The sequence below is a fragment of the Chelonoidis abingdonii genome, chromosome 13 (genome assembly GCF_003597395.2).
Source record: "Chelonoidis abingdonii isolate Lonesome George chromosome 13, CheloAbing_2.0, whole genome shotgun sequence".
In the NCBI taxonomy this organism is placed as follows: Eukaryota; Metazoa; Chordata; order Testudines; family Testudinidae; genus Chelonoidis; species Chelonoidis abingdonii.
In genome coordinates this window covers 5174526-5196259 of record NC_133781.1, presented here as the reverse complement: position 1 = coordinate 5196259, position 21734 = coordinate 5174526, and the positions used below count along the sequence as shown (strand labels likewise).

The following is a 21734-nucleotide window of genomic DNA, read 5'->3' as shown; positions in this document are numbered from 1 at the left end:
AGTTGAGAAAGAAAGGGATTTTTATTCAGGCAGTTTAAAATACATTGGCTTTTGTTTGTTATTGTTGATATCTATTTAACTTCAATGACTAACATTTTGGAGAAAAGACTTTCTTTGTTAAAGAGCCAATACCCTAATTCCCTTGACTGCAGCATGTGTATGTATCTTCTAAGACCCTCAACAAACTTTCTAGAAAACTAAGGAGATCAGAGTTGATATTGCTGTTACTCTGATATTTCTAAGATAAAAAGCAAGCAGGAATAAAATAAAATAAAATAAAATAAATATGCTTTGAGACTATGTATATACTGCATGAAATGTGTGTGGGAGGACGATCCATCTATTTTGTTTTCCAAAGTGCTTGTCAAGGTCATCCTTAAGTTTTATCATTTCTCATTCCCTGAAACTCTCTATAGCTAAAGTATTTTATGAAGATTTAAACTTTTACAGAATTGTACTGGATTTTTATCAGTTATTTTATTTGAATAGCTTTAAATTTAGGTCCATAAACTACAAAATGGTTAATAAGCAAATATTTGAAATATATAATATATTATGGTAAAAAAAAAAAAGAAGAAAATCACAAATAATTTCAAAAATGGTTGCAGTCATTTTCATCCCACTGGTTTAGAAATGACAGGAACAGGAAACAGGTCTCCAAAGAATAAGACAAAGTGCTGTTTGTGCTGATTTTTTTGTGAGTGTGGACAACTGAGGAGCTGAGAAAGAAAAGGAGGAGAGAAGGGCCTCTTGAGATCAATTTGTAGTCCTGGGGGAGAGAGAGAGTGAGGTGACCCAATAGGAGAAGGACCTATCTTTTCATGAACAGGCTTTCTGCTGCTGGATGAGGGGAGTTAAGGAGTTAAGTTAACCTCTTCTGTTTAAAATAATAATAATAATAATAATAATTAAAATATAAGTTAAGAGGGCATCTCAGGACAGTGTGCAAAGGGAGAAATTTGTCTAACCCTGTGTTTCTGCTATGCGTGTTTTGTCCATGGCTAGTTGGGGAGCCTGAAAGCACTGCATTTAAGAGAGCTCTCAAACAATACACATAGCATCACTTTCCCCAGCCCTTTCCTCCTTGGGCCACTGTTGGGGGACTTTATCCAATTCCATCTGTCTTGCTGGCCCTATCTGGGGATGCTACCTCCTTCACCTCTTTGGCCATGGAACGGGCCATGGGAGGTGTGCCTTCCTCCATTCTGTTTTCTGAGGGGCACACATCACCAAATGCAGCAAAGGCCCTACACATGGAACATGCATTTCTAAGGCAGAGCTGTTGCCAGTGTGGCAGGACAGATGTAGGCCTGGGCCTCACTTCTGCTTCGTGGTTCTGAATTGGGCCAGAAACAGTGTTACAGCAGTGAGCTATCCTGGCATGGCAACAGCCGTGGAAAGGAGACAACCCTCCTCTAGGTATGTTGTAAATTCTGTACGTGTCCATGTGTCTATCCATGTGAAAGCTAGATATTGATATGAAATTTCTATTGTAAACCCATATTCTCTGTAAAAAAAAATCTACTTTGATATGAATTATAAACTGTAATATCAGTCATCCATCGAATCAACAAGAGACTCCATCATCATCATCAACTGTACTACATTAATGAAGAACTATGCATTTTATCTACATTTTCCCCACCTTCCTATCCATTTGTTTTTCAGCTCCTCTTTCACATCCTACAATCATAAATTCCAATGTTAATGGTAAGTGAAACTTTAATCTGTGAAAAATATCATGGTTTGTGACACAAATATCAGATCATGGAGGATCTGAATAGAAATGCAAATACCAGCACCTCCCACAGGAGAAACAGAGGCAGCACTGAGTGTGCCCAGCAGACATCCCTGCAATGACTGGGATCGGATATTCTCTGCTGTGTACCCATGCCTCAGCCCATAGCTGTGTGACGCAGGGGGAGAAGGATGCCCTCAAGAGGAACAGGAGGGCCCAGGATGAGGGAGACGGTGTGTATAAGGATGGAGAGAATTTTTTTGTTTAGTTTTGTTCCTCTCCTCAGCGTGCTGAGAACTATCTCTCCATCAGTTCCAAATCTGAACTTGCCACATGTGGGATACTTTGTCATTTTAGTATCATAGAAAAAGATCTGCCTATTACAGGTGATTTCTGGTGCATGGAGAACTAGTGGAATAGCTACACCACAAGAGCTAATAAACCAAACAATGAGTTGTTGAGAGGCAGAGATTTTTAAATTAGACTGTTCAATTTTTTTATCTGGTTGTTTTCTTTTAAAAACTCTTTAACTGCAGTGACTAGGTAAAATTTGGGAGAAAGTAAATTTTATTTAAAGGTTTTAGAAGCTCAAAAAATGCATCTTCTGAAACAATAGCAAATCCATTAGCAACACCCAGAGTTGCCATTATTATTTATTATTGTTTACTATTAATCATGTATATTGTGGTGATGCCTAACAGGCATCCAAGAATGGGGCCTCATAGTGCTTGGCACCACACAAAGACAGAGAATCAGACTGTCCTCTCCCAAAGAACCAACAATCTAATGAGTACAGACAGAGATGTAGTGGGGGAAAAGCAGCAATGAAAGTAGGGCTGTCTGGTCCAGTATGCCGTACCACCAAGATATTTACAACCGGCACGGTGTACCAGAAAGACAGAGGAGGAGCAGAATGTGGGGATGCAGGATAGCCCCACACTGGTAGCTCCTCTGGCGCAGCTGTACCACCCCCAGCCCCACCCTCTGCCCTTCCATGGAGCTGCGTCCCCTCTGCCTGTACAGCAGCCCCTCTGGGGGACAGGGCTGGGGGTGGTATAGCCGCTGGAGGTCCTCCCCAGGTAATGTGGGATGGATCATTGGGAGGGAGCGGGCAGGCTGTGGGCAGAGAGTAGTCACATGGAGAGTCACATAGGGAGGTCATGTGCTGGTGCCCCATCCTGTACCAGTAAGACATGGATTCTACTTGCACCACTGGGGAAGGGGTTTGATAACCAGCAGAGTAAAACAGTGTGCTGGCAGCAAATTGCACATTAGTGCCTTTCTTTCATTCTTTCTTTCTTTCCTTCCATTAGGAGGGGCTAAACTACAAGTTAAGGGGCAGGGATGGTGAAAGGAGGGGAGTTAGGGAGACAAGACAGCGGAGTAGAGGAGAGTAAAAGGGGGCAGGTGTGCAGTCATTCTAGGGGCACAGATTGTGAGGGAGAGGACGGGAGGGGTTGGAATGAACAGCCAGTCAGCATAGGACAGGTACTCTTCCTTCTCCCCCATTTAGTGTGGAATTAGGCAGCCTTTGAGCACACCTACTGCACTGGGCCCTACAGTGGGCTCATGGATGGCTCTGGGGTTTAGGCAGGAGGAGGGCATCTGGGTGCTTCAGGTGAGGCAGCAGTGCACACACCTGGGGCCAAAACATCAGCAGTTAGGGAACTAGTTTACTGTACTAACATGGGTCCTGAGTAGGTTTCGGTATCATCATGGTTTGGCGGCAGCCAAACAGGAGCTTAGTGGGTTACAGTGTCACCTAAAATGGGACTTAGGCACCTACATCAAGGTGACTTAGGCATCTAAGTCAAGCTCCTGGTTCTGCAAGCATGTGTTTAACTTTCTCATCTGTAGTCCCATTGAAATCAATTAACATTAAGCACACACATAACTGTTTTCAGGACTAGGACCTTAGATAAAATAGTTTCTTTCTTAAAAGGTTTGTGCTGCTTTATAAGGTGATGTTGCAGCTTCTTGTCTTGTGTGAGTCAGGACTAAGCCTTGATGTTCACTATGAATTATTTCCTTTCTCTCCAAAAAGGAAGAAAAATCTATCCATGCTGTTTTTCTCTTTTACATCACTAATGTGAGCTCGTTGAGCAATTTTTTATATCTGAAATGGAAATATATTTCTAACAATATTGTTCAGTAACTGGAATTTGTGATAATTCTTAGATGATTCTTTGCCACAGATTGAATCCATATACCAATTTTGATACTAGTTGGCCTTACTTTCATCATTGCTGCCACCATCCTGTTGAAGAAATGTAGGTGGGGACATTGTGGTAAGAGTATGCACCTTAAATACTATGGATTGTTATAATCTATTCTGAATATATTTCGGAAACTAGCAGAAATTTAGTTCTAAAATTGTTACTTTTGCTGAGTTCATACCGTTCTGTGATATTTCCGGGGATTTTCTCCTTTACCTGAGTATAAATTATAAAAGCAGTGATCTTGCAAATATAAAATTTGTTTTTATGATATGCTTATTACATGCTATTTATTATTATTTATCATTACAGTATTTTTATTACATTATGAAAACAGCAACGCTCTTCCAAGATCTCATTTTCGTAGCTTGTATTACTTTGAATAAGCCTGTTATAAGACAAGGCTCCTATGTTTCATCAAGGAGTATCAGATATGAAACAGCATGAAGGTACTTAAGAAGCTAACTCAAAGAGTTCCTCCTACACAAGCATTCAGGTCTTGAGCAGTCCAGGCAAACAACGCATGTTACAACAAAGCTTAAACTTGTTCTTCATAATAAGTTTAAAAACAACACTAGCTGCCTATTTAATTTTAAAAACAGCAAAAAATATCCACCTCCCTTTCCATTTCTTATAAGGAGTCTTCAAGTTTAAATCTCCTCAGTGTGATAGATATGCTTGCTTTGATCTGCTTAGTTCTTGGAAGTCCAGGGGTTCCGGGATGCTGGCCCCAGGCTGCCTGGGATTCTTAGGGACAGCTCTGTCCGCCATTAGGGAATTTTTTCCCCAAGAACCCCCTGTAACATTTCATGAACCCCAGTTTGGGAACCACTGGTCTAGACCCTCAGAAGTGGGAGGGCTACCTCACAAACCCCTTGCACACCCCTCAGGTCCAGTCAATTCAAGTTGATTCAAGTCTTGTCATCTGTAAGGCCAGCATTCATTTAAGGATCAACTCACCATTAAGGTCCCTGGATTAGTCCAGGTTGACCTAGCAGGCCTGGACATGTGCCTGAAGTTGCTCTGGCCTCTGGATCTGTCTCCCAAAGCATACGGGGCTGCAAAATTTGGATCTGGCAGCTAGACCTGGATCTGGGGCCACAAAACCATTGAGCTGCAGCCACAAAGCCTTGATCAGGCAGCCAGGCCTGAGGGACTGCCAATGCAGGACTGCCAAGGAGGGATCCAGTTGCTTAGGATCCTGCCAGCATGATGATCCAACAACTTTGACACAGGCAGGTCCCTTGTCTAGTGGCTCCAGAACACTGAAGCCCGTAGATCTGCCCTGGTCATTGGAGTCTGGTACTGCAGTCTCCACTATTTAGAGTCTTTGGAGATCTTTGGAGAGCTGCTTATTCTGTGCCTAACATAGTGGTGTGAACAAACCGACCCAGTGTGCTGATCCTCAAACACTGGAGTGGGGAACCCATTACAAGCTTCAGCCCAGATGTGGGATAGGGGATCACTGAGTTATAAGATGATGTCTTCAAGCAGTACTTCCTGTCTGGCCATTTTCAGATACACACACTTAGTGTCTTGCTTGTTGGGGGCATGGTTTTCCCAGCTGATGTTCCATCTCACAGAACAGTAAAAGCAGAGAGACAAATCCATTCTTAGATTTTCTTATTCTCAACATCTTCTGAGCCAATTTATTTGGTTATAGAGCTTTCAATTCCCTGGATTCTAGGAGGTTTTCCAGCCCATCCCTAAGGATTTAGTGCCAGATTTTCAAAGTTTTAGGTGCCTAGCAATGAAGAGAAGCACCTAGTGGGAATTTCAAAAGTGACCATGCACCTTACTCCAGAAATTAGGGGGCTGGGCATTTTTGGAAATCTCAATATATGCTTATAAGCATCTTTAGTCACCTAAATCTATGAAAATCTGGCCCTAAAACATCTAGTGGAAATTCAGTTTCCCAGGATCGGGTTTACAAGAAGCATCTACTGAATATCTGACAGACTAACAACTGATGCCTGAATCAAAAACTTCCTTAGGATGTGAGGTTGCTGTGCTCTTTTTCCCTCATCTCAGTTACATTGATTCTGAGATGTCTCATGAATCCATAGCTTTTCCAGCTCCACAGTGTCTGTAGGAGAAGCAGGCCCCAGTTTTGGTGTCAGAGGATGTGACCGATGGTCTGCAAAAGGACTGTTTATTGATTTCAAAGCCTCTTTGCAAGGCAAAGAAGAGCTGTGTGTAACCATCTTCTTCTACAAGGAATGAATGATGCATTATCATGTATCTACATAGAAAAAACTGAATACTGTAGGTCTGCTTTGGATTTAGTGCTCCACATAAAGAGTGATAGAAACATCTAGGGATGCCCATCATTAGCTTTACCAACCCCAAGGTCCAGTGGAACCATCAGGTCCAGCATCTGACCAGACCTCAGTAACCCAGCTTCAATTCCTTGCATCTTACAAGGGAATGAGAGGCCTGCATCAAATTTTTCAAAAATAACTGACCTGGAGCTCTTGCAGTCACTAAGAGTTGAGACATCCATTGCCTACACTTACTGGTGTGTGAGGTTTGCTTTCTGATCACAATACAAATGAGGCTTGCCTGGGTGGCCAATAGGACTAGCTGACATGGGGCAAAATGCTGTCTGGCTGTCCTGGCACCCTCAATGATGTACTCAGCTCTGGGGTCCAGAGACAGAGCTCTCTCTGATGTGCAGAAGCGTTCCTAAGTTACTCTCCTCTCTGTGCCATGGGTGCATTGAAACTATATGCAAGCAAGCACAAGAGACAGTTTTAAAAGACAATCATTTCCATATATTGATCTGCCCCTCTGTACATACTGCTGACCGGAGTCCCACACTGGAGACCTCAAACCCAAAACTTCCAGCAAGTGCTCAGTTAAATGCTTAGATGTCATGGCTACTCTTCCTGAATATCTGGGTGATGACCCTCTGCGCATGCACACTCCACACGCACCTTTCTCATTTCTTCAGTGCCTCAGGTTAGAAATTCTCAAATCAGGGGAAGGAACTAAAGGGTAGTTGGCACCACCTCCCCTTTGATACCATCAGAGCCCTTCTTTGAGAATGGGAGGAAGAGATGAGGGTGAGTAGTCCCAGCGAACAAAGCTCTCCAGAACATCCTGGTGGCTAATGATGCACATGCCTTTCCTGACTGGCAGATTACTCTCTTTCTCAGCATTTTGTGTTTGGTAAATTGAATAAGAAGATCTTATTTTGGTACATATGTGGAGCAGTAACTAGAAAATAATCTTCATGCCTAGATTAAATACGTTATTTCTGTTTTCTATTTCAGGAAATTGCAGAGGATCACGTGATCCTGAAAGAAATAAGAAATATTATAGACAGTTGGGTTGCACAGGGAGTAAATCAGGAGAATGTTTATGTACTTAAAGTTTGGCCTGGGCCTAAATATCTTTCTGAAATAGGGGTCCTCCGTCTAAACAGCTTTGAACTTTGGTTGTACTGGGAGTGAAAAGATACTCAACATATTTAAACAATACTGGAAAGTACATATAAAAAGCTATATTAAAAGGAAGTTATTTAGGTTGTAAAGTCAAGCCCTTCAAAGTTAGACAATGGCAAACATACAGTTGCCAGAGAAACCTTAATTCTGTCCTCTTGTGTATCTATCCTGTGCACTGAATGAGACAGAGGTCCTGTGGAAAAAACAGTATGTGATCACATAATTAAAGACTATACCATAATATATGAAAGAGAGAGACTCCAATAGCTCAATGTATTTAGGTTTACAAAGAGAAGGTTAAGAGGTGACTTGATCACAGTCTATAAGTATTTATCGGGGGAACATATATTTAAAGCTGAGCTCATCAGTGCAGCAAAGAAGCTATAACACAATCCAGTGGCTGAAGGTTGAAGCTAGACAAATTCAGACTGGAAATAAGGTATATATTTTTACCAGTGAGGATTACTAACTAATAATAAAATAGAATAAATAATCATAATAAGCCATTGGAACAACTTACAAAGGATCATGGTGGGCTGGGTGTCATTGACAATTTTTAAATAAGGATTGGATTTTATTTAAAAAATCTGCTCTAGGAATTATTTTGGGGAAGTTCTCTGGCCTGTGGCCTACAGGAAGTCAGACCTTTCTGGTCTTGGAATCAATGCATCTGTGTATGAACAGGCAACTGCAAATCTGACATTTCCTAACTTTCAACTGCTTGACTTTGGCGCTTAAATAACATTATTTTAATGCAAAGTTTTTTCTCTATATAATTGCATAAGCTTGATTTAAAGAAACAAGTTTCAGGAACTTCTGTGATGAGCAATTGTAATAACTCCTCCATGATCAGCAAGGTTTGAATGCTGAATCTTTAGCACTGCAGCATACATCACGTTAACTGACAGCAGGCTGTTGTTATTCAGGGGGATGATTGGGTGGATGGGGCCACTGGTGTCCTCTGATGGTTCTAGGATATCAGTGGAGCGTGATCCTAGCCCTACTGCTCCCTCTTATTGACAGACTGGAGCTGTGATAGCTTCTGCCTTATGGTGCTAGAGGGATCTGGGATACTGGGGAGATGTGCACGGTCAGGTGTGGACAAGCCAGCCCAGCTCACTCCTACCATAGTCAAAGCTGCTTTGGCAACTCCCAGCTATACCCTGTGTTGACTATGCTGCTGCCACTTCAACATCAGCCTGGTGGGGCTTAGAATACATCTGTTTAGCAATTATTTTTTGGTCTAGCAACATTTTGCTGAAGAATAAATGAGAGAGAAAAGGAAATGAGGATTTTTAACACTTTTGTTACCTGTTTGAATATTTAATAATATTAATATGAATGTCAATTATGAAAGTCAAGTGGCTTTAATTTAGTCAAAGATTAACTCAGATCAATGCAGAAAGAAGGTTTTATAAAATACCTGCCAATCGGATAACTGGAGAAATGACTGTGGCTTGATTAACTCTTAAATCCTCGAAAACCCTGCTCTTATATACTGTCCAGGACAAAAAATTCTTTTCCCAAAATGATCTGTCTGTGAGTTCTATCCTAGACATGTTACCTTAACTAATCAATAAGCTAAAGACACCTGCAACTGAGCCATCAGTGACAAGTCATTATTCTCACTGACCTTAATATCAAACAGTGGTTTATTATGTCATCAATCACAGAACACATTTTATAACAAAAACTCCTTATCAAATATTGACAGCCCATCTCAGGACATCTGGTCATAGTTACTGTAGGTCAGGGGGATCAAAGCATGAGATTACAGACTGTCCATTACAGATTATATATATTCCAACATTTGGTCATCCCCTAAAAGTTAATCTGAATATAGAAAACTCTTTATGTTGGCAGGTGCAGAGGACTAAAATCGTACATACAAAACATTTTTATTTATATACAAAAAGGATTTGGATTTACATAATAGATATTTTAGGGTTTAAAATGTACTAGCAGTTTATAGTTAAGTAAAACCCAAAAGAATTTCAAAGGAGATAGAGGGTTTCCCCCAACTGAATTTTAAGGGCTAATGCAAGCAATGAAGATGTTAGAGCTTCTCAGAAAAAGCTCATAAGATATTTTATAATAGAATTAGGCACCCTAAATATAAGGATCCATATCATCTTCAACCTCTCTGCTGTTTAAAATAACTAGTAGATAATGCTGAGGAAAAATATGGCCTAAGATTAATCCTCAAAGGAAACTGGGAGGCTAAGCCAGATCAGCTGCAGAGCAAGAGGACTCTTTATACTCTCTAGTCTAGGATTTAAAGCACTCACCTGGCATGCAAGAGATGTGGGTTCAGATCCTCAGTCTGCCTGGCACAGACCCAGGATTTGAAGCCAGCTTTCCTACCTCCCCTAAACACTGTGCTCTAGGGCGTTCTGCGAGAGAACTCTCTCCTATGGAAGCTGTTCCCCTTTGTCTAAGTTACATGGTCATTGGAGCAAGGACTGGAAACTGGATCTCCTATCACCCAGGTGACCGTCCCTGCCACTGGGCTCTACAGTCACGCTCCCTGCAATGACTATTGAAATATTTCCTATGAAGTCAAACAGCTCCCACAAGGGAGATCGTGAGAAAAAGCCTGTCACAGAACACCCTATAGCCAAGTGGTTCTGGTACTTACCTGGCAGGAGTAAGACGTGCGTTCAAGTCCCTGCTCAAATCAGGCAAAGTGTGGAAATAAACCCTTATCTCCCACATCTTGGGTTAGCGCATTAACTACCCCAGTGTTGCAGTTACCGGTGGCTCCCCCAGAGGGCACTAGACCCTACAGTGCAGTCCCTGGTGGCTCCCTCGGGGAGCATTGGTCCCAGTGGTGCAGTCCTCGGAGGCTCCCCCAGGGGGTGCTGGTCCCAGTGTTTCAGTCTCCAGTGACTTCCTTCAGGGGCCTGATCCAGTATGTGTGCTCTTGGGCAATCTCTGAGATTGCCTGCCTGCTTGAGGATCCCACTAGAATTTATGTGTGAGTCAAGTGCTGGGAGTTAGGTCTTAGGCTGCTTTATGCAGGTCCACGGGCAGAAATAGTGGCTAGAGGGTCCGTGATGGGGCATCATTTGAGAAAAAATCTTGGGGGGCAGGGCAAAATATAAATACACTAAAAAGGTTTAAAAAGTCAAAATTGAAATGAAACGTTTCAAAATTATTGAAACAAAATATGTCAATTGATCTGAGCTGAATTTGTTTTGGCTTGTTTTTTTGATATGTGAATATTTTTGAGATTTTTGACTTTTCTTCCCTTTTTGATGTGGGAAAAATTTCAAACCCTTGAAAACATTCAAGGAATGGAAAATCCATTTTTCTCCCAGCTCTAATTCAAAGAACTACATCAGTATCTGAAGGGTAACTCTTTGAACTTTCTAGCCACATCCTAAACTCTTCCAAACAGTAGCAACTAATCCACAAAGTCATCAATCACAGGATGGCTATGAGCCACAAATGTGATGCAGCTGTGGAAAAGACGAATGAAGTCCTAGGATGCATCAGGCAAGGTATTTCCAGTAGAGAAAAGGAAATGTTATTATCCTTATACAAGGCATTGATGAGCTCTCAGCTGCAATACTGTGTGCAGTTCTGGTCTTTCATGTTTAAGAAAGATGAATTCACACTGGAACAGGTTCAGAGGACTATTAGGATGATCAGAGCAATGGAGCACCTACCTAACAAGAAGAGACTTAAGGAGCTTGCTTTATTTACCCTAATCAAACAAAGGCTGAGGGGAGATATGATTGCTCTCTTTAAATATATTAGATGGGTAAACACCAGGGAGGGGGAGGAGTTATTTAAGATAAGTGTTGATGTTGGCACAAGAAAAAATAGATCATAGAATATCAGCGTTGGAAGGGACCTCAGGAGGTCATCTAGTCCAACCCCCTGCTCAAAGCAGGACCAATTCCCAACTAAATCATCCCAGCCAAGGCTTTGTCAAGTCTGACTTAAAAACCTCTAAGGAAGGAGATTCCACCATCTCTCTAGGTAACCCATTCCAGTGCTTCACCACCCTCCTAGTGAAAAAGTTTTTCTCAATATCCAGCCAAAACCTCCGCCACTGCAACTTGAGATCATTACTCCTTGTTCTGTCATCAGGTACCACTGAGAATAGTCTAGATCCATCCAGATATAAACTGACCATCAACAAGTTTAGATTTAAAATTAGATGAAGATTTCTAACCATCAGAGGAGCGAAGTTTTGAAACAGCCTTCCAAGGGAAGCAGTGGAGACAAGAAACCTAAGTGGTTTCAAGACTGAGTTTGATAAATTGATGGAGCAGATTGTGGGATGAGATTGCTTACGATGGCATGTAGCCCATCCAGGACTGCAAATATCTCCCACAGCTAGACACTAGATGGGGAAGGCTCTGAATTACTGCTGAGATTTCTTTCCTGGGTGTCTGGATGATGAGTCTCACTCACATGCTCAGTATATAACTAATCCCCATACGTAGTGTCAGGAAGGAATTTCCCCCCAGGTGCCATGGCAAAGACCCTGGGACTTTTTCACCTTCCTCTGTACCATAGGGCACGGGTCACTTTCTGGTTTAAATTAGAATAAAGGGAGGATTCTCTGTAACTTGAAGTCTTTAAATCAAGATTTGAGAACTTTGGTAACTCAGCCAGAAGTTATGGGGCAACTACAGGAGTGGGTGGGTGAGGCTCTGTGGCCTGCAATGTGCAGGTGGTCAGACTAAATTATTGCAATGGTCCCTTCTGACCTAAAATCTATGAGTCACTCATAACCCTTGAGAAGGTTCTTTTTATAAAGCCTGCCTATTTAGGGACGTAATTTCCCTAGACCCTATCATGAGTGTGAAGGGATGGCACAAGAAGCCTTTTACCGCTGATCCTTTTTTGCCTCAGTACCAAAAGCCCACATCCTAGGGCTGGATTCAGAAACCATCCCTAGGAAATTTCCTAGTTGCAGTTCAGCCACCTGATACAAAGAACTATAAAGGAATATGCCGCTGTGAAGGCCTCTGTGACAGATACAATGTGGTGTAGCTGGCTCTGAGCACCCTTCAGGAGACCCAGCACAGGAGCTATGCTGCTCCATGGCAGTTGGAGCCATGGCTGGCTGGGGTATTCCTATGCGATAGTGCAACCATGAATAGGAGCTGTTACTGTCAGGGTACTAGTTAGAGTAGCCCTCAAGCCTGCTCTAACGTGCAACAGGAACTGACCCAGCCTCCTGGCCTAGGTGGGAGTATGGGTTTACATCTTTCTATCCCTGTGCCAGTCTCAGCATTGCTCTATGCTGAGGTAACAAAGTTCACACTCTTCAGGGTAATTCAGATTACACCAGATTCTCGCTAGAATGTGGGATTTGGGATCCATGCATGGTACGGCGTTAACAAGGGGACCATGTTAAAATGAATTGCAATTAAAGTAATTAAATTTGGGATCCATGGCCGCGACCGCGTTATATGCGAATTCGCTCTATATAGATGCACGTTCTAGTGAGGGTCCGGTGTACTACCTAAACTTAAGGGCCTGAGTTAGCTTTGTGAGTGAAGCACAGTTTTAAAGCCTGACGTTGTTTGTGTACAGACTTTAACATAACATGACATAGTAGGATTGGTATTTTAAAGGGGATAAATAGGAGTCAGGCACCCAACTTCCAATGACTTTTTGTGGGAGTTACTCCTTTCTGCCTTTGAAAATCTCCCTCTAACTTTTATGTCAAGTATCAGAGGGGTAGCCGTGTTAGTCTGGATATGTAAAAGCAGCAGAGTCCTGTGGCACCTTATAGACTAACAGACGTATTGGAGCATGAGCTTTCGCGGTGAATACCCACTCATGCATCCGACAAAGTGGGTATTCACCCACAAAAGCTCATGCTCCAATACGTCTGTTAGTCTATAAGGTGCCACAGGACTCTTTGCTGCTTCTAACTTTTATGATATTTGATTGCCCCTAATAAATTTGGTCATGTCCAGATGGTGAGAGAACTGATTTTGTATCTCCCTTAATACTTTTCTATCAGAGAATTTTGTATCATTATTCACTGATGATTTAATCTGATTAGACATTTGCTTATTTTTGCAGCACCACTCCTGGAGGAAAATGGTAAGTGACTATTGCTTCTGAAAATCTGAGAACAGCTGTAAAATCAGAGGGATATTGACTTTGCTCTTCAGTGGGAAGGCCTGCTTTGTACAATGATGCTGATGCAGCTTTATTATGTACACTGAATAAGAAACAGATCTCCTTACCATTCTTTGCAGAATGCCTTCATGTTGTCCCTATAATGGTTCTGATTCCTGCAGGGTCAGGCCCAAAGTTTCCAAAGTGCACTTGTGCCTGTTCCAGTCCCTGTGCTCTGGCCTAACCCCAACTCCTGATCCCTTCAAGCACAGGCATTTCTGGAGGCATCCAATGACCTCCAGGGATTGCTCTGGGGTAATGTGGCTTGGCTCCACTCCTTACCATAGGCTGTGTCTAAAATTGAACCCCTGGTTAGGAAGAAGCACAAGCAAATGTGTTCAGTCTTTATCTTTTACTAGAATGTGTCTGACAAGTCACAAACCTCAGTACAAAGAAGATACATGTTAAGGCTCCATCTCCTGACATTCTGTGTGTCCTCAGCTCCCTCTGAGTTCAGGGCGAGAGATGGGTATTCCAAACATCATTGCACTGAGTGCTTTGAGTCCATTTTACTCATTTTATTTACATGACGACTCACTAGAGTTGGCTGAAAAGTCCTCTAAAAAAAATCAGAACAAAACATTTCATTCCAACCTTAAAGAACATTTTCATTTTCTTTCCAAATTGCCTGTCAATAAATCAAAACTTATATTTTCCTGAAAAAAAAAATCTTTTAAATGAAAATGCCATTTTAGTTGGATTTTTTTTTTTTTTTTGCCAGCTCTATCACGGGAAGGAAGAGCAGGATTTCATCTTTAATTTATTTCGTTTTCCAGAATAAATGTTTGTATATTTCAATCTTTGCTTTCCTTTTCAAAGACTGTCAGGGAGGGCAGCAGTGAGTCTGTGCTGATTTTTCATCAGATTCACACTTAAACTGTAGAAAATAGAGATGTTATAATTTCTGTCCTGAACTCCTCCCCTCCTGTGATTACAGTGAGTGCATTTTAAAAAAATATCATTCTGGTTTTAGCAAAATTCCCTATGTTTTATTTAGGGAATACAGCTAAATCTTGTAAAGTTAGGGAAGCTAAAGCCAGTAGGGTTTCTGGAAGACCATAATGGATCAAACACTTGGCAAGGGGTAGGACGGAGTGTCTTTTTTTTTTTAGAAGAAGAATAATTTCTGTTATATTTTTCCTTTATAAGAGAATTCCAGATTTGTCATTTTGCCTGCATGTCCTTCTGAAGCCTAGAATATCTGTTGAGCCAGTGTGATATGATGGAAACAGCTACAAGCATGGCTGAGAGAGCTCTTTTTGTTCAGAATATCACCAGGTTCAATCATCACTGAGATCACAGTCTGTTTCCATCCAGTTCTGAAGTTCTCACATGTTGAATTACTCCTGTGTGACAACATCAGAATGGGTTTTCAGGTAGTTCATATATATGGGCTCTTTGAAACGTCTAACAAAAATATTTAACATTTTATGGGGCTTTATATGTACAAAGCATGTACAGACATTAAGTAATTAATCTGCACAGCCCTCCCTTGATACAGTTGGACAAGTATTATTATCCCAACTATGCAAAGAAAGACACAAACAAAACCAAAGTTTTGCAGAACCACTCCTTAGTGGAACAGCAATATGCATCCTTTCTTTAGATGTACGCCTGCAGAAAAAAGACTCACAAGAAAGTGTGGCCCACAGTTTTCTTTTCTATTGTCATATGACTAAGCTGTTGCACTACCACTGGGACAGCTCACATATTAGAGATTCTGCTCTAACGCTGGATATTGCTGCAACGAGGTAACCTCAAGCCTGGAAAATAGAAAGTTTGATAAGCAGACACCCAGTGTATTGTGAATCAGACCTTTCTGCTGTTATCTAACTTGTGCAGGAACAACAGGCCCATAAAGTTGAAGAACTACTGCAGTTCTCCTTCATGAGGCAGCAGGGATGCTACACAGGGGACTCCACAACTCTGCCTATTGTAGATCACTTTAATGTTGCACACTGCAGCTCTCCCTGCAACAATGAGGAATGCTCAGGCCATCTACAAAACAAATGGATCCACTAGCTAAACTGAGTCCAGAATTCACTGCCACAAAATGCCATTGAGGGGAAAAGCTGAGTTGATTTCTAGGAAAGGATTATATACTCACAGGGATAATAATATTTTTCAAACAGTGGTCCTTGGAGCACTAGCTGTTGGACTGGCCACATGATTCTGAGTTTCCTCTTTCTTTCCAGCTGCTGAATTCCATTGAAAACAGCTAAAAATATATTAAATTATATCCCTCAAATTAGTTTTCCAAGTAAGCAATCACTGTGATTGTCACACGGAGGGATGGCTGTTGAGGAGAGGTGTCCATGGGACAGTATCTCCATGAAGATGTGCCTTCACTATGAAAAAGTTTTAGAACCACTGATCAGCACGTATACCCACAGTTACACTAGATAAGATAAAAGTGTTCACAGTGTATTCTTACTTCTTGGCAAAAGTTGACTGCTCACTGGCAAAGCTGGAAAGAAAATTCCCTTGTGCACATGTTTGTTCCACATCTGCCTCCTCCAGGGTTTCTTTCTTACACCTTCCTCTACATCAGGGGTCCCCAGTGTGGTGCCCGCGGGCAAATGCACCTGCGTCCTGGCCGGTGGTGGAGCACCCACCAAAAATGCCACCGAATTTCTGCGGCATTTCGGCAGTGACGCCTCTCGATGACGCCGCTTGTCGCCAACAAGTGACATCATTGAGAGGCGTCACCGCTGAAATGCCGCAGAAATTCGGCAGCATTTCGGCGAGTGCTCCACCGCTGCCACGGTCCTTCATCTGGTGCCCGCCAGATGAAAAGGTGGGGACTAGTGCTCTAAATCATCACAGGATGGACCCCTGGGCTGATCTAGTCAGGCAGTGCCTGAGTTCCTATCAAATGCTGTTGATAGATTTTAAAAGTGCATTCAGGACTTTATCCGTGGCTAGAAGAAGGTCATTGGTCATACACAAAAGCACGTTCTGCCTGCTATTCCATTGTCTGAAGTATTACAGGTTGAGCGAACCCATGATATCAGCATGGTATTGAAGTATCTCATAGACCATTTCTTCTCATCCTTCTGTTAAAATACAAGGTTACAGTCTGTGTAATAAATTGTGGGTTTATTTAATTTTAAGAAATGGTTCTGAAGCAGAGGCCTGATAACCACGTTTGAGGGTCTAACTCACAGGAGATTGGCCGCAGCTCCCTCCAGCGTACCTCAGTTAATGGCACTGGATGGAAGTGCTCCACAGACAGCTGTAAGGTTTGAAACATGAAGCTACAGCTGACTTTCTTTGATGCCCCTATCTCTATAATTCCCTACACTAAATCCTTACATTGGAACCTCCTCCTTCCTACTCCTAACTGAAGTTTTGAGGGCTTTGAGATTGGAATATATATTTTGTGACTGGAACCTCCTGCTATATGGCCCCTGGGTATGTAATTGGGCAGCTAGCCCAAGCCACTGCCTGGGCCACTGGCCACACCACTACGTTCAGGGACAAGATCAAACAGAGCGGTTGCATGTACATCCACCCAAGCTGGGGATCACACCTCTCCAATGTTGTGTAAACCTACACTGAGAGTCACAAAGGAGGCACAGCAGTGCAGGAATGCTGTCCATTACTTTAAATTAGGATGCTTCAGTGCATATTGAAAACCCAAATTTCATTTCTATGTTTTTTTCCTGACAAGCTTGAGAAACAGAAAGGAGGTTTGCTTTGAAAATTTTAGTTTAGAGTTAATCAGATTCAGAATGAATTACTTTTAAATTGCAGGTATCACTATCATTCTTTGAAGAGACTGTGGGTTCAAGGCATTATCAATAAGCTGTCTGTGGGGATTGGTGGCTCGGAAAGGGACATATGTAAAGAGGAGTCAGTGGGGTGTGAGCTGGGTCTCTGGTTTTCGTAAAGCACAGGGCCTTTGTTTGATTTAGTTATGGAATGCAAGATTCAGAGTTGTTAGCAAATTTGGGTGATGGATCAGGTGTGGTGTATAAAAAAGTGGATGAATGAGAAAACTGGCAGCTGATGATTGGGGATGTCTGCAGGGACAGCTCCTTGAGTGAGGCAGGGATGCCCAGAGGATTCAGGGGCCTGGGGTCTTCCCCGCCACTGAATTGCTGCTGAAGACCCAGCACTTCAGCAGCGGGCGGGTCCTGGGGCAGAAGGACCCTCTGCCACGGGTCTTTGGGGCACTTTGGCAGCGGGTCCCGGGGCAGAAGGACCCCCCACTGCGGGTCTTCTGGGCACTTCAGTGGCAGATCCCGGGGCAGAAGGACCCCCCACCGCCAAATTGCTGCCACAGACCCGGAGCGGAAGATGCTCTGGGGGCCTGGGCCCCATGAGAGTTTTCCAGGGCTCCTGGAGTGAGTGAAGGACCCTGCTCCAGGGGCTCAGAAAAACTCTCGGGGCTTCTGTGGGGCCTGGGGCAAATTGCCCCACTGCCACCCTCCACCCCCCACTAGGCAGCCCTGGAGTGAGGTAAGGTGATACCTGTTCACCCAATTTCTAATTAAAATCACACTATTTTTTGCAGACAATCTCCAGACAGCACAAGGTATGCTCTCTTTGTTTTCTTAGCTGCTACTGTCCTTAAGAAGAATGTTCTTAACTGAAAACAGATATTTCTTCTTTGCTTTCCTTCATTAGCCAGCCACTTTCTTTTAAACACCATAACAGATCTGTGATGACTTTCTCCCACAAGGCGTTATTTGGTTACCCTAGAATACACCTCTGCCCCGATGTAACGCTATGCTTGGGAGCCAAAAAATCCTACTGGGTTATAGGTAACTGTGTTATATTGAACTTGCTTTGATCCACTGGAGTGTGCAGCCACCCGCTCCCCCCCTCCACAAGTGCTGCTTTACCACGTTATATCCAAATTCGCATTACATCGGGTAGCGTTATATCGGGGTAGAGGTGTATTTGTACTTCTTTTCTCTCTAGTCTAAAACTGAAGTCTGATTTTAACTATCACTGCACAATATAGACATTTAATAATACTGTGACTCTCCTTCTGATAATTTTATCTTTGAGAGTGTCCAGGGGGCTAGCATATGTTTTCCACAGTGGTAATTTTCTCATGATGTAATTTTTTCATGATACAGTGTGTGTTAATTGGGAAAATCATTTTGAGAAGCAGAAAATTATATCTAATTTAACTATTGTACGCTAATGGGGGACAGTATTTCTTTGAATTTAAAAATATATATTTTGTCAGAATCTCAGCCACACTGCAGTTCCTTCATGTTGCTCTCACTACACAAACTTCTGAAAAAAAAACAAAACACACACACACACAGATAGGACTAGGGGGTTCTCCTTTCACTAGAGAATCATTGTGTCATATACAGCTACTATTTTACCCTACTTCTGGCCCAATGCAAATGTTAGAGCATAGCTCAGCATCCACACTCTTTCCTGCCACATCTCCCTTCAGCAACAACCAGAGGTCTGTTGATAACCTGAACAGTTTAGAGCAACCTTCAGGCTGCTGCATTCTGCATAGTGCATAGGATGCAAACAGAGCCTTTCATCACTCTTCTTCCCCATCCCAACCATGAGCTTCTTTCAGTGTTCTTCACCCATAGTTCTGGAACTCCCTTATAACCTTCAGCCCAGTAATTAGGGTACTCAGGTGGTGGGCAAAGCCAGAGTGGTGGGCAACCCAATTCAAATCCCAGCTCCACCTCAGGCAGAGGGTGAGAACTGGAACTTCTGCATCCTCGGTGAGTGCTGTAACTACCAGGCTAAAGATTAAGAAGGAGGTTGTCCTTCTCCCCAGCCATTTTGTGTGGAATTAGGCACATTGCTGTTTTTCTTGTAAGATAAAGCTTAGGCATCTGACTCGAGGAAATAGTTCATGGCTAAGAATTCCACATAGAGAAAAGTCCCACCCTGCAACCAAGACATAGATGCTGAATTCCCAGGGCTTAGCATCTCCCATTTGCTAAATTAGGTGCCATCCCCTCTAGGGTGCTGGCTTTTGTAGAGCCCCTTGTTAGGCCCCTATCTCTCCACCCTGGGGTTAGCATCATTGTTGGAGACTAGAGATGCATAGAAGAAAAAAATGATCACATTTCATCATCTGTGCCTTTGCTAAAAATCTTCTCTCATAGGGAACCCATGTTAATGATTGACACATAAATTATAATGGTTAGAAAAAACAAAGTGTCTGGTACCAGCATTTCCGATTCTTTCCTGTTCATGTGCCCATATGTAATCCTGAAAGAGTGTGGAGGTTTTTGCTCTTGTTGAGGGTCAAGAAAAAATGACCGCCAAGGAGTGATGACCTCCAGCAATCTGTCAGACCCTATTTATAAGTTATGCATACACCCGCTGTAGCTCATTAATATATACATCTATCTTTGAGAGCACCATGATATTTTGAGAAACTCTTCACCTGACAGGCCATTTGGATAGTTTAGCTTTTAACTTAATGCTTTCATCACTTTATCACCATATTATGCAGGTGGCTTAAGGAAGTCTCTAACATTTCACCCTGGCCACCAATAGACCTCTTGTAGTTTCTGCCTCTTATAGACATTATTATCCAAAGTCAGTAGCTATTTTTCAAAACAGCATACAAATATAGACACAAGCTCAGCAGACTTTTATTAAGTTAGCACTCATAAATTAGCCATATTATAAAGCTAATTTATCTTAAGCCCTAAGGCCTAATTTAGCTAAATTAAATAGCTTATAGGCCTAAGCATGCAGGTTTCTTGCATTTCAGCTTTAAACCTTAAGCTATATTTTTACCCATCTGTTGCAAAGCGCTGACTCACTGGTGTGGCACCTCCTGCTAATTGCCTTGAGGAATTAGCTCTCACAGCCCTGGGCTGGTGTCTCACCCTCTGTTACCAACCTGTTGTCTCCATGACTTCTGGCCTCATGTCCCTCCTGGACCCCAGTGCCCCTTATCTTGGCTACTGTCTATGGGTGCCCCTACCTTGGGGTGCTGTTCCTCCCAGGGGAAACCCAACCCTCTATACCCACCTTGCCTCAGTGGCTACTGCCAGTCATCATCTAGTCCCCCACTCACTGGGGCAGACTACAGTAATGGCCACTTATCATTGTCAGTGGGGTAGGACCTGCTGCCTTTCTAGGCCCCGCTGCCTCCTTGCAGCCCTAATACCTCCCGTTTAGCAAGGCCTCAACCTGGGGACTCACCAGACCAGAGCTCTTCAGTTCTGCCTTCCCTTCCCCAGCCCTGCTCTGTCTCAGGTACCTTGCTTGGTCTCCCAGGCAGCCTGGTCATCTCTGCTCCCCTAGCTGTGCCCTAATTGTGTGCAGCCACACCTGTGGCCGACTACCCAACCAGCCTCCCTCAGCTGCTTTGAATCCCTTTCTGACTGGAGCAGGGTGACCATCCCACTACACCATCATCTATCAGATATTAATCTTTTATATCCAGCTCTATTAATAGATTAATGTATTCATTACAAGCTACACCACAGCAGTGAATAGGGAGCAGGGAACAGGCCTTGTGAATTCCATCGGGTAGCTAGGTGCCTAAAAGATGCTGCAGTGCTGAGTACTGCAACAGTCAATCATTTTATGGCTTTGATTTCTAGTCCACATGTCATTTGAGGTATAATGGTACAGCCACAACGCCAAAATAAATAATATAAGTGGTGTGTGAATTGTGCTTACAGTCTCCAGTGGTTTGGCATAGTGTATGCAGATGAGGGGAAAGCATGAGGGAGTTTGGTTTATGAAAGAAAAAGCTAGTAACATACCACACCACAAAATGAGCAGGTCACATGATGAGATGTGGCATTGACTTGAGTTGCAAGACAAAGCAGTTCTTAGGCAGACCTAGACTCTGCTCAGGTTCTAATCATAGCAGCTCAGAAAAGCCTATGTGTAGGGATGGAGTCCTATGTCTCTCTGTGTGTACATTTTAGGGAGAATTTTGTGTATATTAATATCTACACTTCTTTCTGCTGTACAATTAAATGACTCTTTAATGCTTCCTCAGTCTGGAAGATCCTACTGTCAGAGGCAGGAAAATCTTTAGTATGGGCCTCTTTTAATTCAAGGTCTGTTATTTTCCAATCTCATTTCAGACTGGAGAAGGACTTGCATTTACATAAGTAACAAAATACACATTTCTTCCAGGATTAAGAAATCATTGTGTTAATTCAGCAACCAAACCAGAACCAATATATAGCCCGCTGTTATCCCAAGAAAAAA

At 42.7% G+C, this 21734-nt stretch overlaps 1 protein-coding gene and 1 long non-coding RNA gene across 2 annotated transcripts in view; one reads left to right on the top strand and one right to left on the bottom strand.

The window, feature by feature from the left end:
* Positions 1-11304, bottom strand: part of LOC142047690 (uncharacterized) — a 459131-nt gene extending 447827 nt beyond the window's left edge. Inside the window, exon 1 of the long non-coding RNA XR_012656966.1 lies at positions 11260-11304. This is a non-coding gene — a long non-coding RNA (uncharacterized LOC142047690). The remainder of the gene's footprint in view (positions 1-11259) is intronic.
* The window catches only part of LOC116824332 (zinc finger protein RFP-like), a 97170-nt gene that overhangs the window by 19988 nt on the left and 55448 nt on the right, over positions 1-21734 (top strand). The window lies entirely within an intron of this gene.